The sequence below is a fragment of the Manis pentadactyla genome, chromosome 8 (assembly GCF_030020395.1).
Source record: "Manis pentadactyla isolate mManPen7 chromosome 8, mManPen7.hap1, whole genome shotgun sequence".
Taxonomy (NCBI): domain Eukaryota; kingdom Metazoa; phylum Chordata; class Mammalia; order Pholidota; family Manidae; genus Manis; species Manis pentadactyla.
The window spans coordinates 100,739,103-100,756,307 of record NC_080026.1 but is presented as its reverse complement, the minus strand read 5'-3'; the positions used below and the strand labels follow the sequence as shown (position 1 = coordinate 100,756,307).

Here is a 17,205-nt window from a genome sequence, read left to right as displayed (position 1 = left end):
TGAGTGAGAGCTGAGCCTGGCAGGCCAGGATGTGGGCCTTTCCCTGGGCTCTCTCCACAGTCTCCAAGGAAAATCACTCTTGGCGTCTGGGGAGAGTTTTCAGCACACAACTTGGTGGGAAAGGAATGCTGCATCCCGGTGGGGTTTTTGCAAAACCTCCAGAACTAATTTTAAAATGACTTAGGTTTTGGCAGACTGAAGAGGTGTTAACTCAAACCCGGGTGTATTTCAAGGGAAATGTAATTAGAAAAATGCTCTCCTAGTTAGCTGGGAGACTGTGCCGAGCAATAAAGATTCTTGTTGGAGAATTGTTTGTGAGATAAAAACACACTGCAGCAGGGTCGATGTGCAGAACCGTATGTGAACTTCTCGCCTCCCTCCCATGCCCAGGTACTGGGCCTTCAAACCTAATGTGAAATGAACCATGGAGGGGGCACCTGCCTTCTCCACCAGTCCCACCCTTGGGGACCAGGCCACAGTTGGTCTCCTCCATGAACCAGAGTGGGTTGGAGGGAAGGGACCTGGCTGATGGTGAGGGCAGATTTTGCTTCATATAGATTCCTGGGCTTAACCTCTTTCCAGTCTAACCCAGTGATTCTAATAAGTGGCAAGATTTGGGCATTTCTGGCTTAGGGGTGAAGTCCTACTTCTCAGGGTGACAATCCCAAAGTTTCACCACAGGACTCAACCCCCTGGTGGGCTTTCTCTCTCTACTCTGTTCCATCACGTTTCCTTTCCTGGTCGTCTTTCAGGACTCTGCATGGTCCCACTCCTCCTCACTGTTCAGGGAACTTTCTTTCTGGAACACTAGGCTTCCTTTCTTCTCCAGGAGAATGATGTATCCCTCAAGGACACAGCTGTAATTCTGCTTCCCCTTTGGAGAACCCCTGTGGGGGTTTGTCTCACCTTTCACTTTGGCCCTTCCGCATAGTAGACACACATCCACGACCACACCATATGCAGTGCTGAATATTGTCTTCCCATTGGGCCTGAATCTTGGCTCTAGCTTTGTGCTCCAGTGGGTACCTGACTTAGAATCCTGTATGTGCCATGGTCAGGACTAGCACGGCTCTGACATGTGTTTGAGCACTCAATAAATGTGGAATGAATAGGGTAAACTTTGAGGATCTCTGGCACTGTTTCTGCCATGTATTCATCTGACCCATCCACTCATCTATCTATCCATCCATTTACCTACCCAACTATGACCCACCATCCATCCATCTACCTGTCACCCATCCATCCTTCCATCCATCTACCCACCCATCAGGCACTCATTCAACAGATTGGATGCTTTTTCTTTAATCATATTGTGTTCAATATAAAACAATCTTGGAATTTTTCAAACCCTTAGACTCTACTAGCATACTACAACAAATAACCATGGATCACCCACTCACCTTTATCTTAACATTATGCCATATGTACTTTAGATTTTTCTAAGAACCAAAAACCTGTAGAGATGGTTGAAGCTCCGTATGTGGACTTTAATGATTCTTCCTCTTCCTCCATCCCCAGAGATGGCATTTCTCATTCTCAGGCATGTTTGTTTGTATTTTTTTTACCATGTATTTATGGGTTCATAAACAATAAGTAGGTTGGCTTTTCAGGTTTGACCTGAAATAAATGATTTCCCACTGTATGTGTTATTTTATAACTTGATTACTTTTGCTTATTTTCGTGATCCCATTGCATTTTTTCTGTCCAGCTCTATTAAAGCAATTAGCTTGTTATGTGATCATCTTTATCTTTCCATTTAGGCTGCAAACAAGCTCCTAGAGGGCAGAGAGCTGATCTTTGCATCACTGTTTCCCCAGAGCATGGTATAGTCCTGTTGGTTGGCTGCCTGGGCAATCGGCAAACCTTTACTAAATGCCAAGCCCTGTGCTTTGTGGTGGTACCCAGGTGTGGCTCAGCCTCAGGGCTAGCTCCTTAGGGGTCAACAGACTAAAACAGAGTACAGATCAGGGGCCAGGCTAGAGGCAAGAGGTGGTCTATAGAAATGCAAAGCAAGAGTGAGAGATTTGACAGGCTGAGGGAGAGAGGGTCAGGGAAGTTAAGTCTTGAAAGATAAGTAGAAGTTTCACAGTCAGGTGAAGAGGGAGTAGAACATTCATGGAATCAGAATAGCACAGCTGAGACTTGGCAGTATAGAAACCTACTTGTTCTGGTTCCCTTGTTTGGTAGATGCCTCTGTTCATTTCTTCACTTAAGGCTGTGGTCCCCTTTTTGGTTAAGTCTTTGTATCCAGCGTGGACTTTTTGCAGCTGTGTCTCATAGACCCATTCATCCTTTATTCATTCAGTCAGCAGATGTTTGCTGAGCACCTGCTATGTGCCAGATCCTGTGCTTGTGGGAGGACCCAGTGGAGAGCCACAGCCATGTGTTTACCCGCAGCCTTTGGGGAGCAAGAGAGAAAACAAAGCAAACAAGTAAGAAAAACGTCCTGTGGTGAGCATTCTCCATGTGGGGTCCTTAAAGCATCTGGTGGGCTTTTGAGCCACAGATAAGGAACCTGCTGTGGTGGTGGTGATGGCCTCTGGTGTGCGGACACTTTAACTTGAGACCTGAATGATAACAAGGTGGCAGCCATGGGAAGACCAAGGGGAAGAACACACAGGAGGCAGAGAACTTGGCCTGTTCAAGGAAAGGGAAAAGGCCTGTGGGTCTGGATGGGGAGAGAGACAGTGGTGGTACCAGAGGCAGTATCAGACTACATGTGGGGCAGGTCATGTGGCTTGAGTTTTATTCTAACTAGATGAGGAGACTTAAGAGGATTTCAAGCAGAGAAGTAATTGGGATCCAATTACCCTTAAAAATGGGTTAAAGGCAGAGACCTGAGAGCTGGAGTTGGAATGTAAGTCAGGAGGCTTTTGTATAGCCTCAAGCAAGGTGGCTACAGCTTGGCCTTGCTTATTGGCAGTAGAGATGGAGAGAGGTGGTTTCAGGGTGTGTTTTCAAGGCAGAGTTGATAGGCCTTGCTGATGGGATGGATGTAGGAGGAGAGGGAAAGGGTGGTTTGTGATGATGAGCCTCTGGATGGTGGGAGTGGTGTTCACTGGGAGACAAGCAGATTTGAAGTTTGGGGTGGGAGTAAAGAGTTCTGCGTTGGCCCCACTGGTTTTGAAATGCCTTTGAGACGGCCAAGTGGAGCTGCTGATCAGGTGATTCACCTTGGAGCCCAGGGAAATGTCACAGCTGGAGCTGCAGCATTCTCAGGGCATCTGTGTTGGAGAGGGAATGGTATCTGGTGACTGGCAGGTGCGTGGTCCCACTCACCTGCCAGGATGTGCAGCTCACAGCCCCTTCACATTCACCATACCCCTCCCAAAGGCTTGGTGGAGTAGGGATTATGTGCTCCCTTTATACCTGGGCACTTGGAGGCCCAGTGAGGACAGTGACTGATCTGACCCCCCAGGTAGAGCCAGGCCCCACCCCACCCCTGGATCCTCTCCACCATGCCCCACAGGCTGCCTCTGCGTAGCTGGGTGAATGAGGGTGCTGTCAGCCTTCTCGGAGTCTCTGGCTCTTCTTCTGTAAACTCCCTGTTTTGGTTTTTGTAAGGTGCCCAAGGTCAAGGTGGCTAAAAGGTGCCAGAGTCAGGGCTCACACCCAGGCCGTCCCTTCGTGCGCTGTATGTTCTGGCTGCCCTGGTGACAGTGCTTGCTAAGGACAGAAAGTCACACTGTGGTGCACACCATGACATGCTACCACCCTGTACTTTGTAAGGGAAGGGCAACCATGCCTAGGCTCCTGGAGGACAGGGAAAGGGCTTGTAAAAATCACAGTTTGCATCCGTAAGTGCTTATAGTGCTCCAGGCACCGTTCTAAGTACTGCAAAGTCCTACACACCTGGGAAGTAAGTCCTACAATCATACCCATTTCACAGAGAGGAAACAAGGCGTATGTTGGTGAAATCACCTGCGGAGGGTTCTACAGCGAAGAACAGAACTAGGATTCAGGCCCAGGTGGTCAGATTGTGAGGCCCAACCCTTAGCCACTTTACTCACAGGGTGTTAAATCACTAAGTGGTCATTTGTCTGTTGTATTAGAGCCAGGGAAACCGAGCAGCTTCTGGCATAGTGCACAGACGCTGAGGGTACTGGTGGCCCAGACCCTGTGTTGGTAGGATGTTCTGTAAACAAGTTTACCTAGGACGCGGTCTTTGCCCGCCCATCTGTGATAAGCCCTTGACAATGTAAACAGCTGTGGCCTGGGGAAACAGGAAGGGCAGACAGAAGGGCCTGGCAGGCTGGCTGTGGCCAGATTAGCTAATGGTGGGGAAGGAGGGGCTCATGCATCCGGCTGTGCTTCCTGCCCAGGGGGAGCTGCTGACAGTAAAGGGGAAGGCGAAGGGCCTCTTCCAGGGATGGGTCAGGCCTGGCTCCAGGGACCCCACGTGAGTGACCCGGGCAGGGCTTGGCCCTCTTTGGGGCTGTGCTGGCTTCATCTCTCAAACCAGGGCTGGTTGAGTCAGATCTCTAATTCAACAGGAAATACTGAGGGCCTACTATGTGACAGATAAGGGCAGATGGGTGGGACCAGCCCTCCCCCACCCCCAAATCCCATCTTTCAGTGTGGGGCCAGCAAAAGGACTCTGAACAGTTCGTGACACTGTCCCCTCCAAGGGGGACACAGCATTAGTGGCACCTCCTTGGAGGGCCAGCAGAGGAGCCCTGGAGGAAATAACTTCTAAGATGAAGCCTGACATATAAGTAGGAGCCAACCAAGTAGAGGGAACAGCCTGGGCAAAGGCTCAGAGGCCGGTAAGCATGTCACGTTTGAGATGAAAGGACCTTCATATTTTTTTTTTTGTATTGAGGGTAAAATTCACATAACATAAAATTAGTTATTTTGTATTAAAGTAAAATTCACATAACCTAAAATCAGTCCATTCAGTGGCATTTCGTGTACCCAGAATGCTGTGTACCCAGAATGCTGTACAGCCGTCACCTCTGTCTAGTTCTTTTTCACCCTGACCTTGGTGGTTTCTTGCTCAGAATCCTGTGATTCCTTGAGTTGAATGGCAGAGGCAGGCTTGACAGCATCATGGCGAAACACTCTTTGGTCATATTTACAACCATTTGGAGGTAGCTATGACAGAATGGGCACACTGAGGAAAACTGGAGATTTGCCTCAGGTCACAGAGCCTGCGACAGAGCCTGGATTGGCAGGCAGGCATTTGAAGTTCATGTCTTTGGCCCCGGAGGTTCTCAAATACTGCTTGTCAGACCAGCTGGGTACCTGGTTAAGAATTCAGATTCAGGGCTGGGGCCCAGGCACCTGTGTTTCTAAGTGCCCTCCCCCCAACCCAGGCTGTGGAAGTACCTCACCCCAGAGCCTCAGGGAAGAGATAGCTAGGTCTGTCCTGAGGCACAGGGATCTGGGGTGGCGGCGGCCTCAAGACTGGGCGGCAGCTGGTGGGCTGGCAGCTTGAGAATGGTGGGCGTTGGGGGGCCATGGGGGGGGCAGGGGGGGCAGGGATCTGGCTCAGTGAGCTCCAGGACAAAGGCCTCTCCGCCAGCATCCCTGGGTGGTGGCCCCCCTGACTAATGGGCTACAGCTTCTCTTATTAATTTGTGGAGTGGCGTGTAATAATAAAATGCTCCTTAAAGCTGGAATGGTGGCATGAGTGACAGCTTTTTCAAAGGTCCTAATAAGGATCATTAACTGTGTATGAAAAGGTTTTATAAACATTTGTTAAATGCCCCAAGCTTACTGTGCCCATGGATTGCTGCTCCCCGAGATGTCACGACCAACCAGAGCTAGCTGGAAAGGTAAAGAAGCAGCCCAGGCTCCTGCTGGTCACCCTCAGAGGCTCCACCACTCCCAGGCTTCTCCTGCTTGGCTGTGAAGTGACTCAGGGCTGGGAGTTCAAGAGCCCTTGCTAGTGAGCAGGTGATAAATAATCTGTTGAATGAATGGGTGGATAAATGGGTAGGAGAGCTGGCTCCACATTTCATAAGTCTGGACCTTTGGGCAATTCCTTTTACCTCTCTGAGCTTCACACTCCTCACCTATAGAGATATTTACTTCCTTTGTTGCTGGGGAAATCTTTGGGGAAATAAAACACACAGGTAATGGCTTCCAAAATACTCTCCCTCCCTTCCTCCCTCCCTCCTTCTTTCTTCTCTGTAGTAGTTAGGGGGTCTCCCCTGGAAGCTCAAGAAGAAGCAGGGAAGAGGGCTTCAGAGAAAAGGGAGGACAGAGGGACCCTCTTCTGGTGGGAAGGCCCCTAGCCACAGGCTAGACCTGAGAGAGCAGCTGGAGTCAGTCTCCTGACACCTGTCAAATCATCCATTTTAAGTTGTTTCCTGTTGTGCCCTGTGCTGTAATCACTTCCCATAACTTTCCAACGTTCAGGAAATTTCTCTAACACGTAACAGTCTGCTGTTTGTGGCCTTTGGGCTGTGCAAGAGGGTGAGCCTGACAGGGCTGAGCAGGGACGGTGGATGGCAGCAGCTGTGGCTGCAGGGAGTTTGGAGCCAGGAGACAGGACAGCAGGATTCAGCCCACAGGGACTGGTCCAATGCAGCCAGGGCTCCTCCCCATGGTGAGGTGGGAGTCACACCAGCAGAAGGGGCATTGAAGGAGTACAGGAGGAGCCCAGGGGGCTGACAGGGTCTCAGGATGGCCCCGCAGCCCCTGGCTAGGGGAATACTGCATCTCTCCCCATTTCCCACACGTGGTTTCAGTAGAGAGGCCTGTGGCACACACCCAAACTGGTCGGTCCACAGGACCCCTCGCTCCACAGCAGTCCACTCCTTTCCTGTGCTCCCACCCCTCTCTTGCCCCTCAGTTCCAGGAGCTCAGCTTCTGCTTCTCTCCATTCCCAAAGAAACTCAGTTATAAAACCACAAACAACACCGGGCTGCTTATTTACACCCATGTGCACATGTGGCCAACTTCCCAGACAGAGGGAGTTTCCAACAGGACCACCAAAGAGGAAGGGTGTGGTGAGGGTCAGGCGCCAGGGCTGAGACAGGACCATGAGCTGGGCGTGTTTTCAGAAGAAAATCATTATTGGTGAAGCTGGAGCTGGGGGTGGAGGAGTGTGTGCATGTGTGTGCTTGTGTGTGAGTGCAAAATGCATACTTGTAGAGGCTTGGAGAATGGAGCTGGTGAACACATTTAGATTCAGTAACCATGTTTCTAGGAAGATTGTATCCAGAAACTGTGCCAGGCACATTTATATCTGTTTGACCATGGGATCCTTACCTCAATCACTCTGAGAGGGGCATGTTCTTTTTATTCCCATTTTGTACAGGAGGAGAACGAGGCTTGAGAGGTTAAGTGGCTTGCCCAACATCACACTGCTGGATGCCCCTCTACTTAAAGCCCTTCTGTGCTTTCTGTGGCCTGTGGAGTAAAGTTCAAACCCCTTAGCATGGCAGGGAAAGCTTTGCCATGCTTTCCCACCCTTTGTCCCTGCTGGCTCCCCTGCCGAGAATGGGTCCTCCTCCTCCCTCTGGGAGCTTGTAGACCCCCATCTAAGACTCAGGTCAAATGGCCCTACGTCTGGTACTTCTTTCCCCACACTCACTGGGAATCCTGCCTGTAGGCTTGCACCTGGACCTGCCTCTGCTCTAGTATCTGTCATACTGTGTTCCAGGGGCCTGGCTGTTCCCATGTCTGCCCCTGGCTACTCATGCTCAGGTGCGGGTCTTCTTCATCCTTGTTGTACAGTGTCTGGTTCAGGTTCTGAAATGCGAGAAAGGGTCAATAAAGTCTGATGGATAAATATGTGATCAATGGTGCTCAGACACCCCAGAGCCAGTGAGGGTGCTCCGTGGGATGGGACTTGCTGCAGCGATCAGATGGCTAAGCTGTAATCGGACTGCCCATCAGGATCACTTGCTCCATCTGTCCTGGGGTCCTGGAATGGGTGTGTAAACGAACCCCCAGCTGATGATGACGCCAGCCTGACTGGGGGACCACTGTGCATGCCTTGCTCTGTCCTTCCTAAGTAGTGCTGAGTTCAGGGGTAAGGGGAGATTCTGCATGACCTGGTCTCACAGAGAGGGAGGTAAATGGGCCAACACCACTTCCAGCTGAGAACCTCGCACTCAGGACTGATGGACAGATGGGGTAAACTGAGGCTCAGAGAGGAAACAGACTTATACCATGGGTGGGGACAGAGCTGGGACTAACATCAGATTATTTGTCACCTGGGCCCTAAGCCCAGTCTTGGGGCAAGAATCAAAGTCAGAGAAGTGGGGGAGTAGAAGTCATGAAGTAAGGGAAGGATGGGGGTGAGGTGGGAGTGAGGCTGCATAAGGCTGTCAGCTTTTGCTATAAAACATACGAACTGTATCCCTTAGATTGATTTTGTGTTTTCCTCTTTCCGTCACCCAAACACGCTCAACCTCAGGCACCTCTTGTGAAGCTAGAAGGAAGGGTGGGAACGAGTTATAAGACTCCCTTTTAAAATGAAAAGAAAATAATCCCTCCCTTCTCTTTAGCTCCTTCCCCATCCCTTAAGGGAAAAATATGGATTGGAGATGTTTTTAGTTGCAGCATTTCTTTGCAGCTCCAATGGCTGTTTGTCTAGCTCCTCGCGGGCGCTGTGAATTTACAGCTCAGAATCTCTGAAAGCAGCTTCAGGGAGAAAGATGGTGGAATTTCATTCTTGCTAATTTAAAACAATAATAATTGTTCACGCGTTAGGAAGCATTCCTATTAAATCAATCCAATCTTTTGGAACAACTGGAAGGAATAGAATGAAGCCAAATTTCCTGATCAGGCCTCTGTCAGCTTTGTGATGTTTTTTTATCCATCCAGCCTTTTGTTTCAGCAAACGATGGCTGAGAGCTGACCCCAGGCCAGTCCTGGGCTAGACGCTGTACGCAGCCCTAGCTGCCATCTGCCAGGGGAGATGGCAAAGAAGGATGTGCGCGATACCCAGACATGGGTGTGATTATTCTCGCAGGGAGTAGGAGGGCAGGGGTGTACATCACTGTAACACGGCTACTGACCTGGGAACAACAGGACTCCTGTTGGTGACTGGGTACCTGGTGGTGTCTTACACGAACATCAGGAACCTAGAAGGACTGAGTTCTGGGAAGAGGTTGCGGGTTCACGTGGGCAGATTTTGTTTGACTTGCAGCAAACGTGGGTAGAACATAATGGAATCAAGTCCCGGATGGGGTTGGGAACTGGTGTAAGGCCAACCAAGACCTGCATCGGACAGAAGGTAGACAGGGGTTTGGCTTCTTAGAGAAGTCAGCAGTAGGCAAACAGAGACCTAAACCCAGAATCAGGCTGAAAGAGGAAAAGATAATGGGGGACGGGAGTCCATCTCCAGTTGAAGAACAAACCCAAGGGGTCGGGCAGGGATGATGAGAGCAGACAGACAGCCATGCGGTCTATGCCAAGGGGTAAGGTTGCGCTCAGGTTATGAGTCTGTGCCGGCTGCTGGCCTTTATTGTGGATCCTTGTGCGTGTTGCAGGGCAGGCCAGATGTCCACGTGTAGCCAGGAATTGTATAGGGCTGCAGGTGAGGGCCATCCTGGAGCCCGTGGGTCATCCAGGAGAAGGAGTCCAGGGGCAGCTGGATGGGGCGATCTGTATCCTAGAGGGAAGGTCTGCGCTGGTAAGAAGGAAATCCGAGTCGTTCTCAGAGAAACCACTGCATAGGTGGTGCATCTGGATTGTTTTCTCAGGTGAACATGGTAGAGCCAAAGAGACTGCCTTGGGGGACTTGGAACTAGAGGCCTCTGTGGCAGGGGGACCATAAAATCTGGTTTGCCAGGGATACTCCTGGTTTGTGCCTGTGTCCTGTGTCAACACTAACAGGGCCCCCCTCAGTCCCAAAGACTTGGTTTGGATGATAATTGATATTGATTGTATTATCAGCCATCTAAAACAAATTTAGGACACTGTGGACCTGCCGTATAACTGTGACCTGAGCTTTGACTTAACGAACCGCTCTGTCTCTTCTCCCAGTACTAACCTTTATTAGCTTGGTGACCTCTAACTTTCTGAACCTCAGTTTTGCAAAGTGGTTATCATAAATAACACGAGTGTCTATTCCCCAGATTTGTTGTGACACTGACACGGATGAGAAAGATCATTGTAAGGCCTCAGGGGCTCTGCAGGAGACCATGACCTCTCTGTTTCTGTCTCTGTCTCTTCCTCCCCTGACAGGCCACCGTAGCTCTGAGATGGGGAAAGCTTGCTGACTACTCTGGGACTGAGAGCACAGTGACTTCCCTTCTCTCCTCTGCCCTCTTTCATCTTTGTCCTGAAGATTCCTGAGGTTCTTTGGAGCCACAGAGTGAAGGAAACTGGGCAATGAACTCATGTTTAGTGGCCTGGGTTGTGAGGACAGATGAAGGGGCTTCGGAGGAGGAAAGGGCAGTGATTTTGCCTGGGTCCCATAGAGCCATCTCTCCTTCAGGTCTGGAAGGTGGTCTAGAACTAGGTCTGCCAAAAAGCAGCGTGGGCACCATGAACAGAGAGGCAGGATGTTTGGAAGAAGGGAGGTGAAAGTCCTGCTCGCTCTAGGCATTTGGACCACACCAGGGATGTTGTGTTTACTCAGGCTGGGAATGAGACTCAAATCTGTATCAAAATCCGTGTGTTGAAGACACAGGGATATTTGGCCTGGAGAAAAATTAGAGGCCAAGGCTTCACTGCTCTTCTAAGAAAAGATGCATTACCCTTTCTCTAGAAAGGTGTCCAGTGAACCAGGTGGCCCAAGTGGGTAGTGAGTTCCCCATCCCTGGAGGAATGGGAGCAGAAATCACCTAACACCTTGGTAGGGATTGGAGAAGTAATACACAGCATGTGCCAGAGGTTAGAGAGTTGACTTTCAAGGTTCTTCTGGGCCTGGGCCTCTAGGACTCTCCCAACCCCAGCCTCTGCTTTTGGCAACCAGCTGGCTTCTGGATGAGTCAAAAGCCCTCCCAGCTCTGGCCTCCTTGCTGGGTGGGGCTCCAAGGAAGCCGCCAAGGTCTCCCACTCCTGCTGTGCAGGGCCACTGCGCTCCCACGCCGGGTGCCCCGTGTAGCCACCGCCCACCTAGAGTCAAGAACTGAACAAATTGGTTAAACAAGGGAAAGGCAAAGACTACACACACACACACACACACACACACACACACACACACACACACACACACACACACACACACACACACGAGAGGGAGACTTAGACTGAAATGAGAAGAGCCATCTTGCTCTGGCCTTGTATCATAAGTCCATGGAGATTAATATTCTGACCTAATAATCAAAACAGGCTGTAATTGCAAACAAACTCTCAAGGCCGTGTGGCTGAGGAGAGAGCAGACGAGATACCTGCTGAGCACAGCAGGCCCAGCCCCGCCAGCCCTCCTCCCTCCCGCGGAGGATCGATGAGGCGGACCAGCCATGCACCATTTTGCTGGCCTGGCTCGATGGAGCCCTGCTCACATTTCACCTTTCTCCGGGGACTCTGGGCTCCCTTTGCAGGGAACTTGCTCAGGGGAAGCCAGCCGCTGACACAATGCTGACAAAGATGGGATTAAACACCCAGCAGCAACCGGAAGGACCAGAGGAGGAGGGAAGGAGGTTTTGCTCCTGCCTCTCCTGAGCTCCACCTCCTCTTGGCCCTGGAAGATGTTCTCCTGGGTGCACCACCAAAGCTGGAAGGTCTTCGCATCCCCTCCCTGCTCCCACCTCCTTTCTGTGTTTTGTTTCAGACACACCCTCAGTTCAAATTTGCTTTGAAGGTCAGTAATTTCCAGTCCTTTTGCAAAACAACAGCACAATTCTTCTGGAACCCAAATGTTGATTCTCTACACCAGGGAATGAGTCTCCCTCAACAAGTACATTCCAGAAAAATCCATGCAGCATCTCTAATGGGAAAGACATCCAGGAGGGGCTGAAGATGACCCAGGCCTGGGCCTTGTCCCCTGGCCCCCCGATTAGCGAGGACCCTACCACCCAATGGAGGACAAGGGGCCTGTTTGTGCCTCTCTTAGGTGCCAGCCCCTTGGAACCATGGGGACCCTGAGGAAGGTATGCTTCCACTGGTTGGGGTGGAGACAGTAAAGGATTTTGAGTGAAGTGCTGAGGAAGAGGAGGACTGATGGAGAGAGATGATTAGGGAGGGATCTACCCGGTGGGGGGAGCAGCTTGGGCCAAGGAGGAGAGGCTGGATGAATTGGTGGTGTTCTTGAGGACTGTCTGGTGGTCTGCTGTGGCTGATGCGTAGGGTCTGGAGTCCCATGATGGTGGGACCTGGGTGCAGAGATGAAGCTGGGAAGGTATGTGAATTGAGGCCACATTGTGATGGGCTTTGAAGAGCTTGCTGAGGAGCTTGACTTCATCCCAAAGGGATTAGGTGCCCCTGGAGGGTTAGAAGCAGAGCTGAGATCTAGAGATGCCCTTCTGGTAGTGATGGAGGGATGGGCAGTGAAGGGAGAGAGTGGAGGCATGGGACTAGTGGGAAGGGGTCCAGGTGAAAGGAACTGCAAGTACCTGACTCAGAGCACTGGTGGTGGGAAGGAGGAGGGGCAGAGTGTGGGAACAGCTGCCTCTTGGAAAGGTCCTAACTGGGCCAGGCTCTTTGCTTACATGTTGAGTAGGATTGTCGAAGGATCATCAGGTCAATGGCATCGGGTGCTGAAGACTAATGTCATGACTCTGTGGTTTGGCATCTGTTCATTTTGAAATAATTTTAGATTCACAAAAGGTTGCAAAGATAGTGCAAAGTGGTTGCTTTACCTAGCTTCCCCCAGTGGGTACACCTTGCAGAATTACAGTATGAAATCCACAGTGACTAATGCTCTTGGACCTTCAAGCCCATCCACCTCTGCCTGGGAAAGCTTGTGGGTATTTGGGCTCATGCAGTGTGAGCTGTGGTTCCTCTGAAGCACTGACCTGCTCTAGGCACCATGGTCATTCCCTGGAGACAATCTAGACAAATGGAACTGAACAAGAGGCTTGAGGATGGTCAGCCCCATCGGTAGGCAGGCTTGGAACTAGATAGATAGCTTTTGGCTCAGAATCTGTAGTACTGAAATGAGCTATATTGATTCAAGTTGCACTATAGAAGTCCTGCCTCAGTTTCCTTTATCACTCCAGGTCCTAGCTGAGCCTGGGACATGGTTCTGAATCCCAACTTGCCTGTTTGAGCTGTGCTATTCCTCTCTGTCTTACCAGTCCCACCTTAGAGGGATGTACCTGTTCCTTGTTCCCACCCCAGATCCCAAACTGGCTCTAAAGACTACCCAGAGTATCTGGGGGTGGGGGTCCTAGAGTCAGCAGGGGCCGCCTCACCATCTCAGGACTGGAAACCAACCTGGACCAGGTCCAAGATGGATTTAAGCTCTGCCGTTAGTTCCTCTGGGCCCCACCTGTTCACGTTCTTCCAGCCTTGTCCTCCTCCAGGTCCCCTGCCCCACAGAGGACTGGCTTGTTGAGAAGATGGCCCCTCTAGCACCAGCTCTCTCTGCTGTCTCTGAGCTCTTTACTGAGGGAGCAGGAGTACAGGCCTGGGTAGATCCCAGTCTATCTGCCCCTCATTTGGTCCACCACTGATCAGCCATGTGATTCTAGGCAAGCCACCAAATCCTCTACTGAGGTCAGTCTCAACACTAACCATAGGCATTTGGGACTCACCAGAAGTTATCAACATGAACAAATTTTGGAAAGAAAATTGCTATAGAATGACAGGACTTTGTGGTCTAGACATTCAATCAGGCAGTAATTTGCTCTGTTTGAGTTCTGCTGATCACTTCTTTACCCATGAAGGATAATTAATAATGCAATCATTTCCAGAGCTCCTACCATGACCCAAGAATATTACAAATATCCCAGGATGAGGAATCTTACAGGGACAGGGGCCAAGCCTCAGAGACGTGGAGGAGACTCTTCATTCAACAAACATTTATAAAGCCCTGGCCATGGGTATTTCATCACATTCAGTGCTGGGGCTTTGGGCCAACCTGTCCTCAGGTAGACAGTCATGACAGGGTACCAGGATGCTCCAGCCCTGGACTGTCTGCACCCCAAGCAAACACCACCCCGCCCCCTCACATTGCTTGCTTGCTGTTTGTGCACAAGTTGTTCCTAAAAGCACCCCGAGAGGCCCTTCCTTTTCCTTTGATTGGCCTAAGAGCTTTGTTTCTTCGGGGGGTTTCATGCCCCCTTCTCATCTGTCCTGTCTCCCTGTCCTTAGAAACCAGCTCTGGGAGCCCTCTCTTCTGAAGGGAAACGGGGGCGGGGGGCACCCAGAGGGAAGTGCTGGCGCTCGGACAGCCGGTAGTTCTTGCACAGCGGTGCCGGCTCACTTGTCACTTGCTCGCTCGCTTACAGATGCCCTCACTCGTTCAGCAGGCTGCACTGAGCGCTCGCTGTGTGCGGACAGTGTCCCAGAGCTGCTGCTGAGTGACAGCACGCCCAGCAGAGGAGCTCTGCTCATGTGGGGCTTCAGGTCCACCAGCCATTTGCTGGTCTGTAGGGTACTGTGGACTGGCGTCCCTTCGGCCCCTGCTGGGGCTCTGTTGGGGTCCTCTCTGGTGTGCCAGGGGTGAGGCTCAGCACCACGCCTTCATACACCCATGAGCCCTGGCTCTCCTTGCCTCCACCTGCTTGGCCAGCTCCTGACCTGGCTCTGCTAGAGACCAGGGCCCCATCCTCCCCTGGGTTTGGCGGTGCCAGCAGCCAGACCAGTTGCCCAGGTTGGAGGGACATTCATGGTGGCACCACATGGAACCTGCCCACAGCTGCTTTCACTGCCTTTTAGGAGGGCCCCATGGGCTCCCTGTGTCCCAGAGGAATGACTCATCCATTCCTGGAGCATCCCTTCCCTCCCACCCCGAGCAACGCCCGCCGCGGGCTGGGCCCTGCTTTCGGGGTCAGCTATATTGGGGCCTTCTGCTTGGATTCCTTGGTTACACCTTCTGGTTTCCAAATGACCTCTCAGTGTGTCTCCATGTATCACTCTCACTATTGATTTCTGTACCATGGACACCCGGGACTGGGAGACCCACAGCAAACGCTTGTTGACTAAGTGAATGAGGACATTTAGGAAAGGCTCCCCTTTGGAATAAACATTTGAGCTGGGCCTTAAAGAGAGAAAGGAGTTTCTGAGGTAAATAAAGGGCTGCAAAGGCCTTTCTGGTAAAGGACACGGCAAAGACAAGGGCTTGGGTGTACGAGGGAGAGAGCTTGGGCAGGGTGCTTGGTGTGAGGGTCCTGGCCACGAAAGGTAGAAGAGAACATCCTGGGAGGGAAGCTGAGAGCAAGGGTGGGCCAGTTGGAGAGTCTGGAGGGCCTTGAAGGACCCTATGGGGTGTGGACTTCAACCTGACAGAGGTCGGGGGTGATTTTTGAGAAGAGGAATGACATCATATTATTCATTTATTTTTTAGGGTAGTTATTGTGGGTGTAGGTAGAATGTGGACTAGGGAGGAGAACGATAGGCAAAGGAGGATATTTGGAAGGCTCTTGTAATAGCCTCTTTTAAAATGTATATTAATGAAGCTCCAAACAGTGATAAGGGACCAGCTAACCCCCAAATACACCATGATGGGGAGAACAATGGCTTTTCAAGTTATTCAGTTATTTTCATAGAATCAAAGAGGTTACCTTCCTAGAAGGACCCACTGTAATCCCAGTGGCAATGCTCATGTGTGTTCAACTTGACTTTTCCTGTTGCTTTATAAAAATAATTTGATTTTTCTCATGGTCTGTCCATGCAGCCATCAGAATATAATTATTCAGAAAAAAAAGCGAGTCTCAGAGTCTTGTTTATTAGACGGACATCGGCTTTTCTGGGTAAATGAGACACCTGATTTTTGTTAAGCAAAACTGTATACAATAGTTGTCACACAATTATGTGGACACGTTTAGCATACCTGCCAGGAAAAAAAGGCCTTAGGGGCTCTAGTCTTGCCAGGCATATTTATGCATTGTGAGAGGTGTCATGCTTTTCCCAGAACCCTTATCTGTTTTGAAGGCACTGGGTGCTTGAAGTGAAGTCTCTGGGGTCTGTGTTTATTGCTGGCAATGAGTGCAAGGCATTATCAATCAAGTTAAAGGACACTGAAAACATGCACACACATACACACACACCACTACTTGGAACTACACAGCAAGTGGATGATTTGACCTCTAGGTTGTTATTGCTGGAAAGGATTTTGAAGTCATCTAGGCCAACCCCTCATGTTATAGCTAAGGTAACTCACTATAGCCGAGAGGGGAAGAGGTTTGCCTGTGGTTACTCAGCAAAGGAAAGACCATCCGGGGACTTGAACCCATGGTGGTGAAATCCCATTCCAACAAGCACAGAACCATGACAAATTCCCTTATAGCAGAATGTTCCTCCAGGTTATGCCTCCAAAAGGCTGTGCAGTCTCCTTCAGGGTCCCCATCTTGGCCAAGAATGCTCACTTTAGACAGTGTTGGCTATACCACAATTCTTATTTAGTAAAAGGAGCAGGACACTTCCTCAGAGTTGATATTTGTATAGGCCAGATTCCATTCCACCCATCCAGTTAGGTGAGGTTGGCAAAACATGTGAATTAGAAAGTCCCTTGTGCCCTGAGCCTCTTGCCAGGTAGATGATTGTGATTTCCTGGAGTTTGTTTGGTCCTTCTGGGGGCTGTTCCCCTTTAACCCTTAAAACAGTTGCTCCTCTTTCCCCTTCTTTCTTATTCATGGGGGAGGAATTATTATTCTCTGCCACTGTTTAGCCAACAAGACTTCACTGAACACCTGCCAGGCACAAGCTTGCTTGGGGTGGACAGTGGAAAGGATGCCAAGGAGGGCAGTGTGGGCTGGCGTGCTGCAGACACTTGCTGACAAATGTCATAATTTCCCGGAAATCAGGGCACCTTATCATTCATTCATCCACTTACTGATTATTTACTAAATACCAATGTGTCAGTAAGTGATACCTCTTGCTCTGAAATGCAATGTTTCATTTGCTTATGTCATAAGGCCATGCATTTCCATGCTCATGTGCATTGCTTAATTATTTTAAGAGTTTTTTATATGAACATCAAAACTCTCACCATATGACAAATGATCCCATAGGTGCCTTCTCCTATATAATATCATTTTGCTCCTGCCACAGCCCTAGGAGATGGGTATTATTGTTATTGTCATTTTTTAGATGAGATACTGGCACATATTTCACTTCAGGTCACACAGAAATGGCAGAGATGTGACTCACTGCCAAGGACACTGTGTTATATGGTCAGAGAAAGTGTCCTAG

General features: G+C 50.3%; 1 long non-coding RNA gene across 5 annotated transcripts in view; it reads left to right on the top strand.

Moving 5' to 3' along the window:
- LOC118933894 (uncharacterized) overlaps positions 1–17,205 on the top strand; it is a 206,392-nt gene that overhangs the window by 33,224 nt on the left and 155,963 nt on the right. For all 5 annotated transcript variants that reach the window (XR_008998952.1, XR_008998954.1, XR_008998955.1 and 2 more), the window contains exon 2: positions 2,306–2,451. This is a non-coding gene — a long non-coding RNA (uncharacterized LOC118933894). The remainder of the gene's footprint in view (positions 1–2,305; positions 2,452–17,205) is intronic.